The sequence below is a fragment of the Hyaena hyaena genome, unplaced genomic scaffold (assembly GCF_003009895.1).
Source record: "Hyaena hyaena isolate Hyena2069 unplaced genomic scaffold, ASM300989v1 scaffold_131, whole genome shotgun sequence".
Lineage (NCBI taxonomy): Eukaryota > Metazoa > Chordata > Mammalia > Carnivora > Hyaenidae > Hyaena > Hyaena hyaena.
In genome coordinates, this window is record NW_024080761.1 from 567,183 (window position 1) to 591,903 (window position 24,721).

General features: G+C 50.0%; 2 long non-coding RNA genes across 10 annotated transcripts; one reads left to right on the forward strand and one right to left on the reverse strand.

Annotated features, from left to right (window-relative positions):
- The first annotated feature begins 11,092 nt into the window (after window positions 1-11,092).
- Window positions 11,093-21,232, forward strand: LOC120235425. 9 transcript variants are annotated; one of them, XR_005529416.1, is made up of 5 exons: window positions 11,093-11,553; window positions 12,690-14,873; window positions 15,802-16,590; window positions 16,866-17,127; window positions 20,657-21,232. It is a non-coding gene; the product is annotated as an uncharacterized LOC120235425 (long non-coding RNA). The 9 variants fall into 9 exon arrangements; XR_005529411.1 differs by having other exon boundaries at window positions 15,802-16,306; window positions 16,480-17,127; XR_005529413.1 differs by having other exon boundaries at window positions 15,802-16,005; window positions 16,111-17,127.
- Window positions 20,012-23,956, reverse strand: LOC120235427. Its single transcript, XR_005529418.1, has 3 exons — window positions 23,658-23,956; window positions 22,281-22,358; window positions 20,012-20,066 (listed from the first exon to the last, which is right to left on the reverse strand). It is a non-coding gene; the product is annotated as an uncharacterized LOC120235427 (long non-coding RNA).
- Between the last annotated feature and the right edge of the window lie 765 nt (window positions 23,957-24,721).

Consider the following 24,721-nt stretch of genomic DNA (forward strand, 5'->3'; position numbering starts at 1 on the left):
ATTTTTAGCTGCCTTCAAAGGTTGAAGTCAAAGACATGAATAGCTAATGGTGGAATTTTTGCAACCAGCGAGGTTGGGGAACTGTCCTGACTCCCTGAGATCAGATTCAGTATGCAGCTACGCCTCTGTCTCAGGTAAGCGTTAGGTGTCTACCCCCAAGTCAGGCTAGACTACACGGACTTCTGGATTTCGCTGGTCTCTGTCACCTCACTCCCCTCCCTCGCCCACCACTTTCCCAAGATAAATCAGCCAGGTCAGTCAACACGTTTTGATGAAAAAGAAACAAGTTAGTCTTTTGACTCGACAAAGTGGGCCTTTCTTGAGGCAGAGGGGCTGGGGCAGTCGGGAGCATGTGGAATAAGCGTTGCCGGGCCAAGACAAGGCCCCTTTTGTGTCCAGGGACAAAGATAGAGTGTCCCGGCAAGATGGGGCCAGGGCCTTTCCAACACCAGCTCCGGCAGCCGGGATTGGCTGGCCGTCAGACAAGTCCACCCCGTGACTGGGCAGCCCAGGCTCCTAGCCACCAGCCACCCCCACCCCTCCCTTTGGCAAACAATTGGGTGGGGGTGAAATAAATCATGAAGCCAGGCTGTCCGCTCTGTCATGGCCACCTGGTGCTCATGGAATTGGGAATTCTCATATCCCACAGACCTGGTACCTGAGGGGTTGGTGGCCCTGAAGCTTCCACAACCTTTGGACACGACCAGACTTCTTGGGTTTGGTTCCAGCTCAGATGACCCTGGACATGTCACCCCACTCTTCTGTTCCCCCTCTGCAAAATGGCACCAAAATAATTCCCGCCAGGGATGGTGTAGATTCAATGTGATGGCATCTCTAAAGAATAAGGCACATTCCTGGCACAGAGAGGGCCCTCAGTCATTCCGGCGCACCGTACTTCACAGTTTATCTATCACTTTGCATCCGTGACCTCATTTTCTGCACAGAATGCCACCCCCAACCCTCTCTGAGGAGGCAGGATGATCATTCCTATTGGCTGAAGGAGAAATGGGGGCTTGAAGGAAAGTTGGAGACTCTGAACCTCTGGGGAGTTGAGGTGCTCTGAGAGGGCACCCGCAATGCTATGAGAGGCACCGACTGACAGATCGAGAGATGGTAGCAGAATCACCAAGGCAGAAATACCGTGAGAGCCAGAGACTAGTGCTGGGTCACACCTCCAGGTCTTTGCATGTGCTGTGTCTCTGTAGGAAATGCCTTATCCTTTTTGGGGGGGAAAGGGGAGACAGATTAATACTGCCCTGCCTTTTAAGACTCAACGTAGCCTAGGGAAGGAGGAAATTCACCCCTCGTTTTGTACTATTTAAAATGTTTGCGAGGCGCCTGGGTGGCTTAGTCGGTTAAGCGTCCGACTTTCGCTTAGGTCACGATCTCGCGGTTCGTGGGTTCGGGCCCCGCGTCGGGCTCTGTGCTGACGGCCAGCTCAGAGCCTGGAGCCTGTTTCAGTCTGTGATTCCCTCTCTCTCTGACCCTCCCCTGCTCACGCTGTCTCTCTCTCTCTCTCTCCTAGAAATAAATAAAACATTAAAAAAAAAAGTTTGCTGTGTGGAAAAAATTTTTAACGGAAATATTCTGTTGCATGTGTTCATTCATTTAACAGATACTTACTGAGCACCTACTATTCATAGACGTGATGGGGCTGCTGTTTAAGACAACTTGGTCACGAGAGCTAGTGGGGAGGTGACACTGGAATGGGAGGGACCCAAAAAAAGTGAGGGAAAGAATCATGGGACACCTGAGGGAAGAGGGTAAGAATCTAGCTGGACAGATGAATCCTTGGCCGAGAAAGCATTCTACAGCTGTTGCTCTGACTGATGGGTTAGCACCGGCAGCCCGGCTCCCCAGGCCTGACAGAGTGAATGCTGTTTTGAAGTCCTGACTCTCTTCCTCTTCCTGGCAGTGGCTCCTTGGCAGATCCTCTTGCCCCTGGCCCTAGTAACCCTAGTAGAAGGTGGTAAGAAGAGCTCGATCCAAATATTGGTTTTGTCTTCCTCTGTCCCACTGTGTTCACAATAGGATAAAAACCAGCCTCTTCCTCCTTTTCCTTTACCACCCCAGCCCAGCCCAGCCCACAGAATTATGGGGCTTGGGGACGGGGGCTCGGGGGAGGTAGCCACCAGAGGCCAAGGAGCTCCACCCCATGTCTCAAGAAGTATCCTCTATGAGGCTGGGAAGCTGAGTCCGTCTGACCTCGGTCTTGGGGGCCCCGAGAGCAGGGGAGCACCCTGACCTCCACAGATCAAAGACAGGCTGGGCTCGGTCAGATGTGGGGGGCTGTGAGCACTGACTGGCATGCCTGAGGCTCTGGGTGTCACCTTATCCAGCGGAATTCAGAGGCTTAGAATCTGGGAGTCCTCAGTATTAGAGTATTAACTTAGAAAGTTATTCTAAAACGTTGCATTAGAATTGTGTTCATATAATATAGAAATGTCATACCATCTTAGCCGCTTAGATTAGAATGTTGTGTTACAATGTCTTCTAATATTGTAGCGAGATGTTATGTAATGTTATGTGTTAGAGTCGTGTGTTACTTTGGAGCGTTGATTAGGATGTGGGTTAGAACTGTCCTAAAATGTTGAATTAGAATATTAAGCGGTGGCAGAATGTTATATGCGAATATTCTGTTATAAGACTATATTAGAGCCTTACAATAAGATTTTGTGTCGCAATGTTTCGCTAGCATATTGTCCTAGGATGGCACGTTGCACTGTAAAATCCAAAGCCAGCTCGTGGAATGCGTGCGTGCTTGGATGGGGGACAGAGTGACCCCCAGCCTGGGAATCTCAAGAGGCTGAACTGGGACAACGGGACTCTTTCCCTTACTTTTTCTCTCTTGGAGCCTCAGTTTCCCCACTTTTAAGACATCAGCTGTTGGACGGGTTCGTTCTCTTGGGCCTCCCTCGCATTGAATCTTTATGAGGATTTGAGTGCTGGAATCTCACCCTTTCCCTCCTCCCGAGCAGGAAGTGAGAATTCTGGTTAACAATGAGGTTGATCTTATCAGGGAATAAATGACTTTCTGGGAGTAAACAGCTTCCTCACTGACAGGAAAAGTAAGAGAATCAAGTGATCAGGGTGAGAGAAACTCCCAGCAGCCAGAACGAAGGGCCCCCAGCGAACCGCTCACTGTCTTCCTGAAGGCACAGGGGTCCCATCCCTCTCCAACCCTGGGGTGAAGCACAGAAACACTCCCCCCTCCCCACTACTCCCAGCCCTCTCCAGACCCCACCGATGACCACAGCCCTGGGTTCCCTCCCACTGACTGAAGGGAGGAACTGCTGAGTTCTGAGCCCTCCCTCCCCCTACCAGGCCTTGGCCAGACCTGCCTCGCCTCACAGCTCTGCCCCTTCCCTGTGTGGGTCAGGCACCTTTAGAAGGAGGCCTTGGACAAGTGATTTGAACACAAATATCCTGGCCTCCTCAACCCCAACCCTGGCTGCTCCTTACTCCTGAGAGAAATCACAAGACATCAGGGTGACCTGGGGAAATCCACCTGCTCACGCAGACTCTGTTCCGTACGGTTCCAGGGTTTTCACACACCCTGTGGCCCATGATCTAAGGCCCTGAAGGGGTTAAGAACACGTCCAACAGACCAGCTGTTAGCTGCGAGTACTCCGTGCAAGTACTCCCTTCCTCCTCTGAGTGTGTGTCCTCCACTGCAAAATGGGAGTGAGGGCTTCAAGCTGATTGGGCCTGGTGGGCATGAACTTGAGATCATATCAGCAAAGCATTTAGCTCAGTATCCATCAAGGTACAGCTGTCCAGATCTGGGCACACCCCACACCCTGGCCCTTGCCTCCAGTCTGGAGTCTGGACACCCACCTCTCTGCATGCTCCCGTCTGGAGAGTGACACCCATACCCATGGTCATCCTGGGATCAAAGAGGGGATCCATAGGATAAAGGGAGCCAGGAGTCCTTGGGCCTAGAAGGCTTCCCTAGGAAGTGAGCCTGATGGTTTTTGCTGAAACAAGTCTCTTGATACCTACAAGGTCATCTGATAAAGCAAACAGGGGGGCCTTGACACCTGGAGTCAAAAGACTGGGCAAGGTCCTGCCCCACATTCATTGGCTCACCTCTTCCTATCATGTGGCTTTATTTATCTTATCTGTAAAGTGAGGCTCAAAAAGACACTTCTTTCTTGAGCCATCCTGGGGGTCAAATAAGGTAATATAACTCTTATAGCCAGAAAAGACCACCAGTGGCCTTGTGTGGTATGGGGATGGAAGAGAATGTCTTGAAGAAATGGAGAAGAAAGGAAGGGGTGAAAGGAAAAGTGGGAAGGGAATGGGTAATTTAGAGAACTGGTCATGTTATGGGCAGTCCCTGGGGCAGTTCCCTGGGCAACTTACAGAAATAACCTGTGTGAGCAGTCAGCAGACAGTCTGGCTGTCAGCTCTGCCATTAGGACATGAGCTCAGTGTATGACCTTTGGCTCATCCCCTGCCTTCTCTGGGCCTCAGTGTCTTCATAGGTACCATAAACCAGTCAGACTGGGTGACCTCCAATGGTGCACCCTCCCTCGGGCCCTTGGAATTTTTGCTGTGCAGCCACAAGTCCTTGGCTTCTGGAAGTGCTTGGCTGGGGAGATTCAAGTTGTCCACAATTTCTAAACACCTTCCTTTTCACCTTCATGATAGGCCCAAAGCTGGTGGAAAAAAGGATCTGAGATTCCTGGGGGTGGGGGGGTGGGGGGGGTTGGAGGAGGGAACTGGGAAAGCTAAGGACAGTCAGTGGCCAACACCTCTGCCTGAGAGTTGGTGACAATTCCCAGATCCTACTTGGCCTGCTTTTCTGCTGATCACGTGCAGAAGCAGTGAGAATGGGACAGATGACAGATGAGGGCCAGGCATAGTGCCCGGCACTGGAGTAAAGCAGTGAGCAACCCAGATGCAGTTCTTGCTTGCATGGAACTAACATTCAGGGTGCATAACAGACAAGGCATTAGAGCCCTGCTGTTTGGCACACATACGTTTATTATTGTTATATTTTCTTGTTGAGTCGACATTTTAATCAATATATAATGCCCTTCTTTGTCTCTTGTAACAGTGTTTGGCCTAACATCTATTTTGTCTGATATTAGTACAGCTTCCCCAGCCCTCTTTTTGGTTACTACTTGAATGGTGTATCTTTTTCCATCCATTCACTTTTTGACCCATTTGGGTTTTTGGATCCAATGTGAGTCTATTGTAAGCAGTCTAGGATATATTTCTTTATTTAAAAAATTATTAATGTTTATTTATTTTTGAGAGAGAGACAGAGAGAAATAGAGTATGAGCACGGGAGGAACAGAGAGAGGCTCCAGGCTCTGCTGGCTCTGTCATCACAGAGCCTGATGCAGGGCTCAAACCCAAGAATATAAGATCATGACCTGCCCAAAGTTGGGCGCTTAACCTACTGAGCCACCCAGGAACCCCCTTTTTTTTTTTAATCCACTCTGTCAATTTATGCTCCTTGACTGGAGAGTTTAATCCATTTTTATTTAAAGTAATTATTGCGAAGGAAGAACTTACTTTTGTCATTTTATTGTTTTCTGTATATCATATAGCCTTTATGTTCATTTTCTCCATTATTTGAGGTTCAGTTGATTTTTTTGTAGTGACATGTTTTGATTCCCTTCTCATTTCCTTTTGTGTATATTCTAAAGATATTTATGATATCTATAGAAATACCTATAAAATATAAATCTGCTAATGGTTATCACAGGGATTATGTAGAACATCTTAAAGTTATAACAATTTAATTTGAATTGACACCAACTTAATTTCAGTTGCATACAGAAAATCTATTCCAATACAGCTATGGTATTGATGTCACAAATTACATCTTTATACATTGCCTGCCCACTCACATAGATTTATAAGAATTTTATTTGTGTGCTTTTTAAACCTTATAGAAAATTTTGAAAATGGAATCACAAACCAAAATTACAATAATATAATATTTGCTTTATATTTGCCCAACTATTTACCTTTCCTAAAGGTCTTTACTTCATATAGCTTTGAGCTGTAGGATCTTTTTATTTCAACCTGAGGGACTCCCCTTAGAAAAACTTGTAGGGCAGATCTCATGGTAACAAACTCCCTCAACTTCTGTTTATCTTGAGATAGCTTAATTTCTCCCTTATTTCTGAAGGACAGCTTTGCTGAATATAGATTTTTTCCTTTTTGATATAAAACTCTTGGTTGAAACCTGTTTTTTGTTTGTTTGTTTGTTTTGTTTTTTAACACGATAAGTGTATCCCTTCACTGTCTGCTAGCCTCCAAAATTTCTGCTGAGAAACAGGCTGATAATCATATCCAAGGATCCCTTGTATGTGACGAGTCATGTCTCTCATACTGCTTTCAAGATTTTGGCTTATTACAGTTTTATTACAATGCACCTCAGTGTGGATCAGAGTATATGCTACTAGGGGGTTAGTTCAGCTTCTTGGATTTGTAGATACATATATTTCATCAAATTTGGGACGTTTTAGCCATGATTTCTTCAAATAACCTCTCTGCCCCTTTCTTTTTCTCTTCCTATGGGACTCTCATAATACATATATTGTTCCTTTAATGGTGTCCACAGTCCTTTAGGCTCTGTTCACTTTTCTTCATTCTTTTTTTTTTTTCTTTCCATGCTAGAGACTCAATAATTTCCATTGTCTTATCTTCAAGTTCACAGATTCTTCCTTCAGCCTGCTCAAATGCATTGCTCACCATCATAGGCAGCAAGATGGCAGACTAGGAGCTCCAAGCTCTCATCCCTCCCATAGAAACATCAAAACAAAACAAAAATAAAAACCCGAAACTGCACTGAACTAATATAGGGGCTCTGGAAAACAGAGTTTCATAGTGACCAAGTGAACATCCAATCAAAAGGTCTGGGGCACGATCTCAAGGGTAAGCACATGCCATAGACCATCTATGGACCCAGGCATCTGTGGGTCTATAGTCTTCCGAAGTTTTCATGAGCAATGCCTGCTGCTTCTCCCTGCCTGAGATCCAAGTTGGATGAAACAGTTACCAGCCCGTCAAGAAGCACTCACCGCATTAGAATGTTGCAAATAAGGTCTGCTTCCCAAAGTCTGGTTTGAGGGAGGCAATCGGGGACTAGGCTGCTGCCTTGTCCAGACCAAGAACACTGTTTTTCCAGGGAGAGGAAGGGACAAGAGACAGAGTAACTGCCACGGAACCTTTCCCCCTGTTTGGAGAGAGCCCTTTTCTTGACTCGATAGTCACTTGGTTGCTGTAAGCCTTTGACTATTTTCCAGCGCTTTATTATTGGTTCAGCCCAGTTTCTAGATTTTTGTTTTTGTTTTTAATTTTTTGAATGTTTTTTTAAAAATTTATTTCTGAAAGAGAGAGAGAGAGCATGAGAAGGGGAGCATCAGAGAGAGAAGGAGATACAAAATCTGAAACAGGCTCCAGGCTCTGAGCTAGCTGTCAGCACAGAGCCTGACGCAGGGCTCAAACCCACGAACCGTGAGATCATGACCTGAGTCAAAATCGGACGCTTAACCAACTGAGCCACTCAGGAGCCCCTTGTTTTGGTTTTTGATGTTTCCCTGAGAAGGATAAGGGCTTAGAGCTTCCCAAGTTGCCATCTTGCTGACTCTGATGGACAATACACTAGAGATGCCCAACTACTGAACGGCACAATACACAATAGGAACCGCATAGTGTGAATGTGCACAGGGCAGAAGATACGATGGATAACTGGAATCAAGAAAGGCCTTCGGGAAGGGATGGTTTTCAAACTGAAGAAGGGGAAGGAAGAATTCAAGAAAGGAACTAGGAAAATCCCAAGAACAAAGGCCTCAACATAGGAAAGAACCTGGGTGGTCTGGGCACTGTTAGAAGGCTCATGTGCCTGAAGCCCAGGGAGTCCTGGGGGGCCAGAGAAGACAGGGCCTGGGAGCCTGGAAGATCAGTTTGGGCTTTACTGTAATTGTAATGGAAACCCACGGAGGGCTTTAAGAACTAGAAAGACTTTACATTTTTTGTTCAAAATGAGACAAGGCTGCTGCGCAGGTAAGGCCTAGAGTAGAAGCAGAGAGACCGGTGAGGAGGCTGGTATAGACACCCTGGTGAGAAATGAAACCAGAGTCTACAAATTAGGAGTCAGCCCTGGGGAGGAGTCACCATGGCAGCTTTCTGAGGGCTTTCACAGGTGCACCAGGGACTAGACCTGGCCAAGCAAAACCCGTCTGCTGCTGGGGCAAGAGGTGGAAGGGGGCTGCTTTGGCCTCCATGGGCTTCTTTTGAAGTTCTGTGCTCCATCTCTCCCAGCTGTGTCTTTCTCCAGGGAAAAGAAAGCAAGCTGTGACCCCTGAGGTTTGGAGAGCTGGCAATTGAAAGGCCCATGCTCTTCAAACAGGAACTTGACCATCGAGAAGATGGGGAAGCGAGGGCCCAAGGGAGAGGATGTGGCTTTGGCCTCACAGTGAGTAGGCCTTCTTCAGTGGGGCTGAGTCAGGCACCACATCGCTTAGTTCCTGCTGGTACTGAGGTGTCAGGATTTTCAGTGTGTCTGAGGTTAAACACAAAGATTCCAGAGTTGGGCTGGCCCGGCCAGAGTCCAGATCCTCCGATTCCCAGCCTCAGTTTCCTCGTGTGTATCACTGAGGTGATAAGAGCCCCATAACATTGGGTCATCGCCAACTACGTGAGACCCCATGTACCAAGCACTCAGTAGGTGTCTGGCTTACAGTAAGTACTCAGTACTTGATGTTTGCAATGACCGCTGTCACTATCAGCAGGGTACCCTGCCAACAATTTTGAGGAACCTATCAGAACCATAGAATCCAGCATGGTTTGGTTTGGGGAAATGTCTGAGCCCGAGTTCACCTGCTCTCAAACCTCACAGCCCATCTCACGGTCAAAGTGAAATGTCAAGGGTCAAAGAGAAAGCAAAGGAAACTGCATGAAGAAGGACAAAGAGCAATTACATCCGTGCCTCCCAGATGGGTGCCATTTGAGATGAACCTTGAGAGTGGGTTGGAGCTACACATGGGAAGACAGCAGGGTGGCCTTCCGGGGGGAGGGAGGAGACTCATCCAAGGCTTGGACGTAAGAAAATGTTTCTCATTCCTTTTGGGTAGACACAAAAGTGTGGCTCATTTGAGCCACAGTGCAATGAAGAGTTTGTGGTGGGAGCGTGAGCATGAGGAAATCAAGTTGTTGGGTTGTAGCTAGATCATGGATGCAGGGGTGGGAGGATTTGCCTGCATTCTGGAGGGGGTGGGGGCTGTGACAATTCTTGAGGATGAGAGGACTGTCCTTAGAGCTGGGCTTCAGGGAGGCAGCTCTATCTGCCTGTACACAGGCCCATAGACCTGACCCCTGCCCGGGCCCAGGTTGGTGGTCAAGGCCAGGGATGCTGAGGCCCAAGCTTAGCCAATGAGAGTGTGGATGGAAGGAGACTCCAGAGGTAGGGGGTGGTCAACAGGCTTGACCACCACCTAGAGGTGGTAGGGGTGAGGGAGGACCCATGGAGGACTCCTGGATGGCTGAGAGGAAAGACAGGGCAGCAGAGATGTAGGAAGGAAGACAGTGGTGGCCCTGGGCCTATGAGCCCTCAGCCCAAGGCAGTTGGTTCTGTGGGTCTGGACTGAGGCAGGGGCCTCAAGACTGGGGGCCAGTACTTGACAATGGTTATACCTTAAGTTTGGCAGGCTTGTTGAGGAACACGGGCAGAGGACAGAGGGTCAGGCAAGACGTGGGCTCCTGTCCTTTGGCCCACGTGTGACCCATCTGACCCTGGAACAAGCCTGTCCTTCTCCTTTGCTGCCATCCCCCTTCTCATCTTACACTTCCTTTCTGGCCCTCACTTAGCTGCGTCATTTTAGGGAACTTGGAAACCAGGCCTCGTGTCTTTAACTTACAAAATTATACACTCCAATGAGCCGGAAAGGGGCTTTTGGAATAATTCTATTGAAAATATGTGGGTTTTCGCCTTGAAATGATCTTCCTGAAATTATCCCCTTTCTCTCTTTATAAATATTAAAAAGAAGGAATCAGAGCTTAGTGCTTTAAATCCCTATTCAGGGACTTTCTTGTCTGCCTCCCAGGAAAGCAGCCAGTCATTTCCGAGGAAGAAAAGAAGGCTGGCTCTGTTCCCTTTTGCATGACCCTGCCCCCAAATCCACCTTTTGGAGTGTCCCTGACCAATCCCTCCTTGTCCCCTACAGCTAAACTGGGCTTGACTGGAATATTACACGTCAGCATGAAGGGTGTGAGAGAAGGAGTAGGCTCAGGAGGGGAGGGGGGAGGGGAGGAGCGGAGGGAGGCTGCAGAGATGGAAGCAGACAGAGACAGAGAGAGGAGGGAGGGAGGGAGAGACAGGGACGAGGGAGAGAAAGAGCTCTGGGGAGCTCTGGGACCCCTACAGAGGTAGGCTGCTGAGAGAGACACGGAGCTCGGGTGGCGGATGAGGGAGGACACAGAATATGCAGACAGAAAGCAGCGCACAGACGTAGCGGGAGAAGAGGGAGACAGGGGAGCCGGGACACTGGGGGGGTTGGACGAGGCCTTGAGGCCGGAGGCCCACAGAATGGAGTCGACGCTGACGGACAGGTGGGGTAGGAAAGAGCCGTGAGAGAGAGACACAGGGAGACGGTGACACACGGCCGTGTGTGTGGGAAGGTAACAAGGAGACTGGATGGGCCTGTGCCACCCTCAGACTGAAGGCCAGCTGGTGCTGGGGACAAACGCGTGGCTCGTGTGCAAGATGGCGCCTGATGGAGGGAAGGTCCTCACCTCACCTCACCTCACCTCACCTCACCTCTGGCACCTGCTTCAGTCCCATGACTCCGGTTAAGCATTGCCGACCTTTGACACCCGGGATGGGGTGGGGGCAGAGGGCAGAGGTCAACAGGAGCCTGGCTGAGGAGACAGGTGGACCTGAGTTCAAACATCAGCTCTGCCAGTCACCGCCAATGGACTGAGGCTCCATTACAGTCCTCCGACCTCAGACCTCACCAGTCAGTGCTGACCCCAGGGACCTACGTGTAAAGCCCCTCCCCCTGCAGGCACCTCGAAAGGGGAAATCTATGGAGGGAAGGGAACAGGAAGTTAGAGTGGCTGGGAGAGAGTCTGAAACGGCTTTCCCAGGCAGCCCTGGTGGGTACAAGAGGCAAGGGCATTTGGACTCACCTAACTGGCTCCACCTCCCTGGAAGGAGATGTGCTAAGGTGTGCACAGGGACGTGCACTGGCCCACCGCTCCCTGTGTGGCCCGGAGGTCTGCCCGTCTGACCAAGAGTAGCAGGTGACAGGCTCCTAATGGGCCTTTGAGACCCCAACACTCAGAGCCCATCATGTAAGCAGCCTGACCTGGGGTGGGGTGGGGGTGGGGAGGGTGTTCCCTGCTCCCCTTCCCCCACAGACTGCAGCAGGAACCGAGGCCCGCGGCCTTCTGAAGCCTCCGTCACAAAGCGCGGTGGTCGGTCACCGGTTACCACATAAGCCAAGCCCTTGATCTGCTGCGTTTGAGGAAACCCTTTGTTCCTTTCAAGCCTCTATTCTCTCAGCTGGGGCCGGTGCACAGACCGAAGCAGTGAGTTTGCTCTTTCTTCCTTTTCTTTTTGGATTTTTAAAAATAACTGGCTTGTGTGTTCAGGCGGTGTTCCAGAATTGGGTTCCCAGGCTGGGGTTCAAGGCCAGGCGCTCTAGCAGCCCCTCACTCCTGGGAAGGCCTGAGCGGAGGGAAAGCCCAAAGGCCAGGTGAAGGGGCAGGGCATTCAACCTGTGCCCCCGGGGAGACTCGGGCCCCAGGAACCAGCCTGGCGTGGGGCGGGGGGGGGGGGGGGGGGGGGTGAGCTTGCTCAGCGCCTTCCTACCCCCTTCTGAGCTTCTGTTTGTTAAGTGTAAGCTTAAGATAAGAGCCCATCTCGGGCAGGGACACGGCTGCCTCTCTCTATTGCTGGGTCTGTGCCAGACATTGCCGATCGATCACCCTCCCCCATGGAGCTTGGATGAGCCCTGAGAATCCTTTTCAACGCCGGGCTCTCTCTGGGTGTCTACTACCAATTGGATTTGGCTTGCAAACAGACCTACCTTCCCTCCCGGAACATGATTATCTCCGAGAGGCCAGCACAAAGTGGGCACTCGATAAATATTTGTTGGATGAATAGACTCTTTTTTTTTTTTTTTAATCTTTACTGCGTGTCAGCCACTATTTTCAAAGTACTTGCTAGGCTGCGAACAAAACAGAGTTCCTGACCTCAATCCAACGTGTGGGGGAGACAGACAATAAGCAAATAAGCAGAGAGAACTACATCAGATGTCAGGTGGTGAGCCGTGCCATGAAGAAATATGAAGCAGGGTAAAACAATGGAGAATGACAGAGCGTGGGTGTGGGCGCACCTCGTAGGTAAGGTCATCGGAGGAGGTCTTCCTGAGCGACACACTGGAGCAGAGACCCCGGCAAAGTGGGAGAAGCTCTAAGAGCCCACCCCTCTGAGGCTTTGAGGCTAAACTGGTTTGACACGAAGATACTAATCTGTGTTGTATAAGATTCTAGAATTCCACGACTCTAAGAACCTCTCGCTAAAATTACACGTTTTTACTGTTCTCACATTCCATGAAAATGATTCTAGAATTTTGTGATTCTGAAATGTTAGGATTCACTGAAGCATCTTTTTGCTTGAATAGACCAGGATTCATTGCCTACCCTCTCCCCGCTACCCCCAGGAAATGGAGCTGAAAATAGAAACCGTCAAAACAACAAGCCATTCCAGCTCTAAGTGCCATAGTAAACAAATGGTCCAATGTTGCTCCGATGGTTTAATTGCAGCAGTTCCAGACAAGCCCATTCATGAGGGATCATCAGTTGATGGAGAGGAGGAATGAGTCCCTGGGTGAAGGGGTGGCTGGTGGCGGGCCTCGGGGTGGGGCAGGTCTGTACCAGCAGCCAACGCTCTGGTTGTCTTGCTCTGGCCCCTTTGGCTTTGGGGATCAAGATGGTGGATATTTTGACGAGGAGGATGAAGAGAGGCCTCTCTGGGGAGATAACATTAAAGCCCCACCTGAAGACTAATAGAATGCCAAGTTCACAGCCGGGGGAACAGTCCCAGGTAGACAGAACAGCAGATTCAAAGGGTCTGAGGTGAGAGAGCTTGGCTGGTTCCCAAAGCAGTTGGAGGTCAGGAAAATGAGATGAGATCAGAAGGGCAGGAAGGAGCTGGATCCTACAGGGGTTTGTAGGCTAGGGTTAGGAACGTGGAGGCTACTAGAAGGTTTTAAGCAGTGAGTGACGTAATGTAATTCCATATTAAAAGATCCTGGGTGCTCTAAGTACAATAGACTGTTGGGGGCATGAGCAGAAGCTGGAAGGCCAGTAGGAGACTGCAGTATAAGAAGTGGTGGCGGCTTGGATCTACATGGTAACAGTGGATCCATCTGTTCACCTGTCCCTTCATTCTGCCCTCCCTTCCTCCAACCACTTATTAACCAAACACTTATTAAGTGTCTATGGGGAGTCAAGCACGATGCTGGGATTATATGGATGAATTAAATGTGGTTTCCAACCACAAAGAGCTCATAGAATGGCAGGTCCATCCATGACACTGCAATGTAACGGTACAAATGCGCCAGTATAAGGTACCCCGCGAGCTCAAGGGAGGTGGTTCACTGAGCCTGGGACATTGGAAAAGGCCTCATGGAGATGTTGATGTCTGAGATGTTGGAAGGTCACCGAGGAGCTGGACAGGCAGCAGGGGCGTCTTGAGTCAGGGTAAGGAGGTGCATGGGTGAGTGTGGAGTCCTGTGAAGATGTGGCTTTCCAGGTTGGTGGCATCAACAAACAGGTGTGTGGAGGGACACCACGGGAAAGGGGTCTGGGCCAGCTTGGGGAGGGGTGGGACACACGCCTGTGACTTCCTGCTCAACTCCCGCCCCTACCGAGTGGGGTAATTTAATTAAGTACCAGCCCTTAAACAAGACGCAGCTGTTTAGCAGATGTTGCCTTCCACCCCAGATGGAGGCACATCTTGGCGACGGGCACCGTGTTTCCAGGGCGCCTAATTTGTAAGGCTGCGGAGAGGAAAGAAATTCAAGATGCGGCCATTATTATTTAATGGCCATCATTCATTACGCACACCCCTCCCCCCAGCCCCACTACCACATGGCCACCATGCCTGTTGGCTGGGACTAGAGACAGAGGCAGGCACGAGGAGTGTGATCTGCTGGTTCTCACTCGGAGAACAAGGGAAGAAAAGCAGATGAGAAGGTCACCAATCTGCGGGACCCCAAGAACGCTTAAGAGAGTGGCAAGTGACTTATTTGTCCCCCGGTTTTTAAGAAAGGGGCACAAACCATAACCATGATCTGTTGAACTCTAACTCAGGAGCCAGGCTCTGTGCCAAGTGCCACACATACCTTGACTCTGCCCCTCTGATCCTCCCAACAGTCATGCTCAGTCCTGCCTCAGGGCCTTTGCCCTTGCTTTCTCCCCTGGCTGGAAATACTCTTCTTTCAGATGCCCCCAGGGCTAATTCCCCCAAGACCTTCAGGCCTCACAGTAAAATGTTGCCTCCCCACAGAGTCCTTCCCTGACTAGCCTACACAAAAGGCACCCTTCTCCATCATTCTCCAGCCCCTTACCTTACTTGCTCCCTTTTCCTTTTCCTTCATCATCATATATACATCCTGTGTCTGTTTCTCTCCTCTAGACTTTAAGCTTCCCAAGGGCAAGGATTTTTGTCTGTTTTATTCATTGCCAGCTCTCCAACATACAGAAGAATGCCTGACTCAAGACAGAATCCTATAAATATTTGTTCAATGGGTGGATGAATGATCAATGGATCTCACTGAACATATAAAAAGATTCTCAGGGAGATAAAATTACTCTCCCAAGAGTTACACAGCCGGCAAAGGGTGAGTTGGGATTTGAGTTTGGGTCAATCTGATTCTAAAGCTCTGTCCCTTTCCTAGGGAATTTTCCTTCCCTTCTTCATAGCGCTTGTCACCCCTTATGCATTATTTATGCTCCTGTGTTTGGCATCTCTCTCCTCCCCCTTTGGAATGGAGGCTCCAATGAGAGCAAGAGTTCATCTGTTTTGTTCATAGCTGACTCCCACCACCCAAACAGTGCCAGGTACCCAGGAAGCAGCTCACAAATATATACCGAGTGAAGGAGGGAAGGGCTGGGAGGTGGGAGGCTGGGCTTCTTCCACGCCGCTGTGCCTCCAATTGGGTGGGAAGGTGGGGGCCTCCAAGATGTCCTCCACTTTCCCGATTCCTCCTGCATACATACTTCTTTAATCTCACAAGCAATTCTGCAAAGTATGTTTCATCTATGCCATTTTACAGATGGGGACATTGAGGCTCGACCAAAGAAGTGATTTGCCTTGCTTAAGGTCATTTGACTAACAAATAGAGAGCTGTGAGTTGAACCCAGGCCTCCTGAGTTCATTGGTCATGTAGAAGGGACCCCCATGTAAATGCTTGCGGGTTCGACCCACCCAAAGGCAACAGCTGCTTGGCCAGAAGCTCCACCTACCAGGGCATGCATTTCCCCCTCAAGGTCAGCAGTGTCCGGGCCAATGTGAAACTCACCCTTAATTCACAACTCCCTAGTTTCGTCCATTTAAGTAAAAACTTTGATGTTATTTTAACCCAAATCCCCCATTGACTTCAGTGGAAGCTTTGAATCCATGAGGAAGGTCAGACAGCATTTTTGGAGGTAACATGGGCACCCAATGGAAATCATATTAGCATACTCATTATCATCAGGGCCCTTTGAATGTGTTTTTAAGCTGTTCCCTTAAAGTTGACTCGGTGACAACGGATCTTTTCTGTTCAGGAATTACTGGGCCAAAGTGGAGCTGTGGTTGGCTCCTGTGTACTTCTCTGGGCTCTTCAAATGATGACAGTGAACCCATGTTGTATAAGGTAATGGAAAGAAGGCCATCCACCAGGCACCCTGGTGGTGAATGAAGTAATTGTCTGCGTTTGAAAGGAATAACTCTTTAAACCACTTGTGGTGGGACCCCAGGGATGGGCTCTGGTAAGTAAAGGTGTTGCTACAAGCAAGCTGGCCCCTGTTAACAGGAGGCTCCTGGGGGCAGCAAAAAAAATAAATTAATAAATTAAATTAAATTTAAAAAATCAGGGATTGGTCTTGCTTGACAAGATGGTGGCTCAAATCGAGAAAATGCCAGAATTGCCTGGGGACCATTTACTACACCCAGTGCCCAGCACCCCCACAACAGACCATGTGGTTCCAAATCTTTGGAAGTGGGGAGACAAGAAGGCATCAAACGTTTCTAAGTGTCCTCAGATGACTCCAGTATGCCAATAGGCAGCTGGTAAGTGGAGCTGAACTGATGTCTTGTCAAACCAGAGGGGAGGGGAAGAGAGAAGTTGTGGGTGGTGGTGGTGGAGAGGGAAGGGCGAGAGGAAGTCCTCTGGGGATGTGTCAGGGAAAAGGAGCTTCAGAGAAAACACTCTGCTTTTTGTTTTTGTTTTTGATTTTTTAAAGGAACTTTTCAAACTACAGAAAAGTGGAGAGAAATCGTACAATGACCCCATTACCTGCTACCAGCCTCATCAGTCAGCAACATTGAGTCCCTCCTGTGGGAGGGGGTTTAAGGTGTCTGCTGCAGGGAGGTGGTGTGCCCCGGCTTCCCCAGGAACCTCCTAGAAAGCCCACACTGCTCATCAGTGATTCCGTGACAGCAGATTCTTGGCTAGAACACAGAACTCCAGCACCGAGTTCTTGGGGTGGAACGTGATTTGACAGGACAGCCAACAGCTGGGACACAGGACTTTTGTATTAAGGGGGGAAAAAAGTTATATTTAAAAAGAAATTGCCAGTTATTTGTACTAATCCCTCCTTGACTTGTCGCCTTGGTTCTCTTGTTTCAGGATAGGGCCTTGGGGCTTACCCCTAAAAGGATCAAGGAGGCGAGTGACCAGCCTGGGAACACCCAAAGGGTGACAGCTGGGCCAGGATGTCTCCAGAGTCTTCCTTTGTGTGTTCCTTTGTTCTTCCGACAGATTTACAGAGCCCCTGCTTCATGCCAAGTGTCGTGTCTAAGTTGTGGGTTCACAATGATAAATGTGGTAGATGATAGCTCTTCCCTACACGCAGCTCACACAGTCAGGTGCAGGAGGTGGATGGCAAATAGTAAGTACAATGGATAGCAAGTCAGATTGTGACATGTAGCATTCGTGCTACAGAAAAAAATAAAGCAGGGAAGTAGATGAGGGTGGGTGGCAATCGTTAGTAAGATGCCCAGGAAAGGTCTCTCTGCCAACGTGACTCAAAGAACGTGAGGGAGGAGCCATGAGGGAGGAGCATTTGAGGCAGAAGGAAGAGCACATGCAAAGGCCCAGTGGTGGGAACATTCCTTTCAAGAACAGTGGGTACTTTCTGTGGCTGGAGCAGAGGGAGGGTGGGAGACAGGGCTGATGTCAGGGAGACAGGTATGGGAAACTGGTGAGGCCAGAATGTAAGACCTTGAAGGCTTGTAAAGATCTTTGTTTTTCCCAAGTGAGAGGAGGAGTAATTGGTGGGTTTTGTGCAAAGGGCTTGGAAGATCTGGCTTTGGTTTTAGTGGGACGACTCTGGCTGCCAAGTGCAGAATGATTGTAGAAAGTGAAAAGTGAGGACAGACACTGGAGAAGGCTACTCTATTCATTCCAAGAAACAGAGGATGGTGGCCCAGACCACGGTGGTCACAGGGGGAGGGGGGCGTGGCCAGAGGTGTTTGGCCTCTGGAAACGTTGGCAAAGTAGAGCCCAGGGGATTTGTTGGCCGAGGGAATGTTGGAGTATGAGACTGGGAGAGGGGTCAGGGATGATGCCAAGATGTTTAATCTCAGCAACTAGAAGTGGAAGTTTGGCATTTCTGGAAATGGAAATTCTGCAGGAGGGATGGTTTGGGGAGGCATGGTGGGAAGTTCTGTTTGGAACAGATTAAAATTGAGATGTGTGGGCAACACAAAGTGCATATGGACATTTGAACCTGGGGTGCAGGGGAGAGGCCTGCCCCGGTGTCCTCCCCCCACCCACCCAATTGGTGTGTGATAGCCTGACCATAGATAAGGAAGTGGACCAAGAACAGACCTGGGCTTCTTGTGTGCCGGGAACAAGGCCAGGCTGTGTCTTCTGCCCTCTTCGGGCCAGAGTCAGGCCTGGGGCTTACACGGAGGGGGTTACTGCCCCTCTCCATTTGCCACTTCCCATTGTTAGCATTTATCCTAAGGTTAAAGATGAAGGCTGATACAGTCTCACTGAGGATGAAAAGCACAGAAGCTCTCAGGTTAACCGGAGCTATGGGGGTTGTTGTAAAATTTTGTGCAGGGACTGGAAGGCAAGAATTCTGAACATGCCTCACAGAATGTAGTTTAGCCCCTGGGAGACCATTCAGGACCCAGCGCTCTGGGGACTGAGCTGCGCATGGCCTAGGCAGCAGGGATCTGCTGGTCTCCACCTCCTCTTCCTCCTCTCTCCCGAGGTGTGGGCTTCCGCTTTAACCCTGCGCCTTCATACTGTCTTTGCATCATCCAACCCACCAGGCCTTCTAGCTTTTATGCATTTGACCCAACTCTTTTTGACCCAAACCCAAACTGGCAGCCCTGATTGGTGCTGATTGGTTTAGTTTAACCACACTCAGTTGTGCTGGGTGGAGCTTTTGCTCCCAGCTATATCATTGGCTGCTGTCTAGCCTATCTCTTGGCAGCCTTTGGGTCAGGTGACTTTTCCTGCTCCAATCAGCTGTTGGGACAGTTATGAATGCGGGTATCGAATATAAGAGCCACAGTAGCCATGAGGGTAGAAGTGACGGCAGCCTGGCGTATTGATTACGGTGGACTCTGGATCAGACAGTTTGGGTCAGGTTTAAATCGTGCTCCTACCACTTATGGTGACCTTGAGCAGCTTTCAACCTAACGGCGCCTCCATCTCCCCGTCTTTAAATGGGAAATAATAATGTTAACTACGTCTTAGGGTTGTGGTGAGGAGTACTAAGCTATCAATGAAACACTTACAGGACTTATTTAATTAGGGTTGCATTCAAAAATGTAATTAAAAATGTAATCACTGTTGTCATTACTACTGGTTGGACCGTTCTTCCGCACTTAAGTGTCTTAAAGGCACGTTTTCAGTCAATTCTTCACAAAATGCCAATGCAAAAGGCTGTCTTTTTAATCCCACCTTATAGATGTGAAAATGGAGATACAGAGGAGTTATGTGAGTTGTCCAAGGGTCCCACAGCTAGTGAGGGGTGGAGCCAAGATTGCAACCAAGGTTTGACCCGCCATTGATCCAGAACCATTGTTCTGAATCACCATGTCTCCTGACCTGGCACCTATGTGTAATTGCCCACTGTGGGCCACTTCCTCTGTGAGGCTGTGGGTAGGAGCCCCCCGGAAGGGGCAGCACTCTGCCTGAAACGGCTCCCACCCCCACCCCAGCTCTCCCCACCCTCCAAGGAGACAATGCAAACTGCTAGAGTGCGTTCTGCATGTCTCACCAGCTCTGATCTGCAAAGGCCATTCCCATCGCTGTCCTATGTGGTCCTCAACACCTCCATCAGTCAGCAGAGCAGGGATTATTCCTCCCATTTAACAGATGCAAAAACTGAGACTCACAAAAAGGATGGAATCGGGATTTGAACCCAGGTTTGTCTGTCCCTTTCCCTTCCTCCATCCTTCCCGTGCTCTGCAGGGCAAAACTGAAGCCAAAGGGATTTGGGAGTCACCGGATGTTCTGGAAGTGGGTAAAGTTAAGGCAAGAAGAACCTGGGGATAGAATAGAGAACTTCAGAGCTGGGAGGTGCCTCATTGCACTGGGCCGGCAGAGGCCAGGAAGTCCCCAGGTCTGTATCCTGACCACTGTAAAGGAAGTGGGATGACATGAATTTATGGTTCCAGCTTAATTTAATGAGATATACCTGCTGACCCCCAACCAAAGGCTCCCAGGGAGGAGGGGGCATCTGCAGGCTCACGGCTCAAGTTCACCTCTTCTAGCACTTACACTCCAAGCATGGGCCTTGCCTGTGACCCAGGGTCATTTCCAGTAAATGGTCATGGCAGGTCCACGTGTGGGTGCCTCAGCACAACCCTGGAATCGGACAGACAAGGATCTGAATCTCCACCTTGCACCTACTCACTGTGTGGCCCGGGGCAAGCCACGTAGCCTCTCCGGGCTTCTGTTTCCTCATATATGATCCCTTCTCATTGGGTTGCTGTGAGGACAGAGTAAGATATGTTCCTATGGTGCTTGGTAAAGTGCCTATGCTTTTATTGTTATTTTAGGCATTAAAATCCCCTGGTCCCTCCACACAAAAAAAAAACTTCAGAGCTTGCTGTTGGCATGGGAATGATTAAAAGATGTACCTTTTAGGAACATAAAAAAAGGTAATTAAAAAGGAAAGGTTATTTTGGTGACAGTGTGGAAGATGTGGCAGGAGGGACAATAATGGAAGGAAACATGTCCATTAAGTACATGTCTCGCTATTGTCCCTTGAGTTCTTACCAATGAGAAATGGTTTTGTGTGGCTTCTAGAAAATGTCTTAAAATGGAAGGTATATACCTTACTCTTTGCTGGCTGGGATTTGAAATGTGATGACAGGATCTCAAACAGCCATCTTGAACCATGCAATGAATTAAAGATGACTACTGATTCTTTGGTCCTTCTTCCTTCCTTCAAGAGGAAGAGTTTCTTTGGAAGAGTCTACTTCCTCTCCTCTGAAATCTGGACTGGCCTGTGATCTATTGAACCAACAGAGTATAGTGGACATGATGCTCTGCCAGTTCTGGACCTTGCCCTTAAGAACACTGGAGCTTCTGCCATGGTCTCTTGGACCCATGGCTGCCATGGAAAAGGTCAAACCACTCTGCTGGAGAGACCATCCAGAGAAGCTCTGACACTTCATGGAAAGGAATAGGGACCCAGCTGAGCACAGCATTGTGGTCTTTCCAGTAAAACCATCTTGATCCTCCAGATGAGTCCAACCATCAGCTGAACATTACCAAGTGACTAGTCGATGCCCATGGATCAGAAAGATCACCCAGCTGAGCCCTGGCCAACTTTCAGATCTGCGCAATTTTAGAAAATAATAAAAGGATTATTGTTTGGGGTTATTTGTCGTGTACCAATGAATAACCAGAACAGACCATGAGATAGAAGGTATTTGTTGAGGATGGTGTAAGAACTACACCATCTGGAAGTCTGGCCACCCTCAGATTTTTTGTCCTACAAGAAAAGTAAACTCTGTTTAAACTTTGATGAAAACTTGGGTCGTTGCTCGCAGCCTCAGTTTCTCCACAATTATTCAACGGAGCATTAATGCCTGCCCTGTTACTTCCTGAAGTACCTTAGAGGTCAGAGTAAGAATCAAGAAGAGACTGGGGCGCCTGGGTGGCTTAGTCGGTTAAGCATCCGACTTTGGCTCAGGTCATGATCTTGTGGTTCGTGGGTTCGAGTCCTGCGTCAGGCTCTGTGCTGACTGCCAGCTCAGAGCCTGGAGCCTATTTCAGAGTCTGTATCTCCCTCTCTCTCTGACCCTCCCCTGCTCACGCTGTCTCTCTCTCTCTCTCTCCTAGAAATAAATAAAAATATTAAAAACAAAAAAAGACTCTTCTTTTTCATATAATACAAACAGTGCATATATCCAAAAAGACCACATGGCGTGCTCAAGTCGTTATGATAGATTTTATGTGTCCATAATGGGTATGCACTTGTCAGGGACCAACTGCAATGGGTTTTGGAATCAGATATGTTAGGGCTGGAGGCTCAACTCTGCTACTTTCTAATGTGAAAAATTGGACCAGTCACTAAATCTCTCTGAGCTTTGTTTCCTCATCAATAAAACACAGACGATGCTACTTCCCTCGTACAGTCTGTGTGAGGATTAAATTAAATGAGATGAATCCATCTGGTTGATAAATGCTGAATATCTCCTATGTCCCGGGCCAGACCCACTCCTGATAGTGGTGGGGCCTGGGGCCTTCTCCCTCCTCCCCCCAGTCGAAATGTTTAAACATCAAGCTAATATATTGTGTTTAGCATGTTCTATCCTTCTCCTCTATGACAGTAAGTAACTTCATAACCACCTGGAAGGCCAGGTTCAGTTTGGAGATCTCAGACTCTTCAGACATGCAGAATAGTGGCGAGGGGGAGAGCGGACACCTACCCTTCTCATCCCCAGCCCCATGCCATGCTGTGCAGACCCCCCGTGCGTGCGTGCAGATATCCTGTGCCTTTACAAGCTCCCGCCACATTGCCCTTGGCCTACCCCCCCAGGCCTAGTGTTCTGCCTCCAAAGAACATACCAGAAAGAGGCTTGAAAAGGCCCTGGCAGCCAGTTTGGAACCTTTGGATTTCAGGAATCCTGGGAACTCAGAGTATGTCTAGAAAAGAGATAAAGGCTTGGGTGGCTATGTGCCCTTGGCCCTGGGCTAGGGAGGGGTCATAAACAGCTGGAGGAGGGCCAGAGAGAGGCCCTTTAATGCGTGAGGACAAGGGTAGGGTCCCCCTTGCCTGGATCTAAGGGCCGGGTCTAGCCTATGCTGGTGGGGCTCATCAGGGAACGAAACAGATAGCAACAAGCTACCTGACCCATCCCTTCCGTCTGTCTATAAAATGAGGGCTTAGCTAGGGGCGCCTGGGTGGCTTAGTCGGTTAAACGTCCGACTTTCGCTTAGGTCATGATCTCGCGGTTCGTGGGTTTGAGCCCCGCGTCGGGCTCTGTGCTGACTGCCAGCTCAGAGCCTGGAGCCTGTTTCAGTCTGTGACTCCCTCTCTCTCTGACCCTCCCCTGCTCACGCTGTCTCTCTCCCTCTCTCTCTCCTAGAAATAAATAAAACATTAAAAAAAAAAAAAAAAAAGAAGGCTTAGCTGATCTGATGCCTCCAAGTCTGTGTTAGAGACCAAGGGCTGGTGAATGTCACCCGGAATTTCCTAGAGGCCAGGAGGTCAGAAGACAAGGGGGTGGGTTTAAGAGCTAAGTGACCAACTTCTTCCTCTAAGGAAGCCTAGCCCAGTCCTCCCCACAGCACCTTCATCCACCATAACAGCAGGACTTCCCGTCACAACAGAAACGACATCCCCAACTCCTTGCAGAACCTGCCCCACTTGGCCTCTGGCCATCTGCAGTCTCCTTGCCCACCACTCTTGCCATTGCTCCCTCAGCTCCAGCACCCTTGACCTTCCTCGTGTTTATGAAGGTGTCTCAGTCCTTTGCTCCCACCCCAGGGCCTTTGCCCTCGCTCTTCCCTCTGCCTGGTGCGCCCAGCTCTTTGCACTGCTGGGTGCTCTCATCACTCGGGCCTCCGCCTAGGTGGCCCCCGCACAGAGATGGTCCCTGACACCCCTTTGGGAAAGCCCCTCCTCTAGCCTCAGCGCTCTCTTTCTGAAGTCATCATCCCTCCTCACATAGCCGGAGTGACAGACTGGAGTGATTATGAGGCCAAGCTTGGAGCCCAGCTGTTGTGTGCAGTCCAGATCTGGCCTCCACCATTTACTGGACACTCGAGGAAATTGTTCCAACCACTTCAACTTCTCATTTCCCTCCAAGAGACGATTCAGCCCCCACTTTCCCATCTGTGAAAGGGGGGTGAAAATCTCCCTCAGGTTTGCTGTGAACTTGGGGTTGTCAACCCAGACATTACAGCATTCGGAAGGGAGCCTGGCACAAACTGTACACTTACTTGCGCTTCTATTATGTTAACACTTGCTGTTATTTCCAATTATCTTGTCGGTTTTATCCTTCACCTGTTTATCGTCTTCCTCTTCCCTGGGAAACACAGACTCTGCACAGCGCCCCATCTGCCCTGCTCCTGGCTGCCTCCCGCAGCGCCTGGAAAGACTGAATTCCAGCCCGTGCCCGCCCGCCCGGCACTGGACTGGGGCTTGTACACACCACTTCCGGGTACAGATGGGGAAACTGAGGCACGGAGTAGCGCCTAGGAGCGAAGGGCCGCAGGGACCAGTCCCGCGGTGCTGGCACGGAGACGCGCTCCCAGCGCCGGCGCGGGTTTCCGCAGCGCGGCGTTTTTGTTCCTGGCGCGTGTGTGTTTCAAGACGCGACAGAAGGGACCGCGGGAAAGCGGTGTCCGTCCCCGGTGCGTGAACAAAGGCCTGTGAGCTGAAACAAGAACTGCGTTTGCTGAAGGGCCGGGTTTGCCGAGTGCCGCGTGCGCCCCGGCCCCCCGCAGCCGCGCGCCCTTCGCGGGGCAGCCCGGGGACGGCGGGGCCGCGGGAGCAGCTGGCGGGGAGCAAGCCGAGGCCGGCTCATCTAGACTATTCGGACGGGGCGGGGGGGCGCGGGGGGGGGGGAGACGCAGGGCGCCTGCGGCTCCTCGCCTGTCCCAAGGGGGCGCGAAGATCACACGGCCTGCCTGGGGGGGGAGGGGGAGGGGGAGGAAGCAGCTTCCCTGAGCCGTGCACGCTCGGCACGCAGACTGGACTCCGTGAACGCGGCCTCGGGCCCCTTTCCAACCACCTCTCCCATGCAATCCCTCTCGGCAGCCCTCAGCCCTTGGGGGCAGAAGAAATTAAGTAGTAAGAGCTGGGAGTCAGGAACCAGGGAAATTTGGATTCGAATCCAGCTCGCCGCTTGCCAGCCGTATAGCCGGGAGCAAGTTACTCTCCGCTCCTGAAGCCTCAGCTTCTGTAAAATGGGGATAGAGGAGCCCAGAAGTTTCTCAGGTCAAGGGCACAGATCAATTGCGTAATTCCTTCTTATAATCACCACTTTTTCACCACTTCTTAT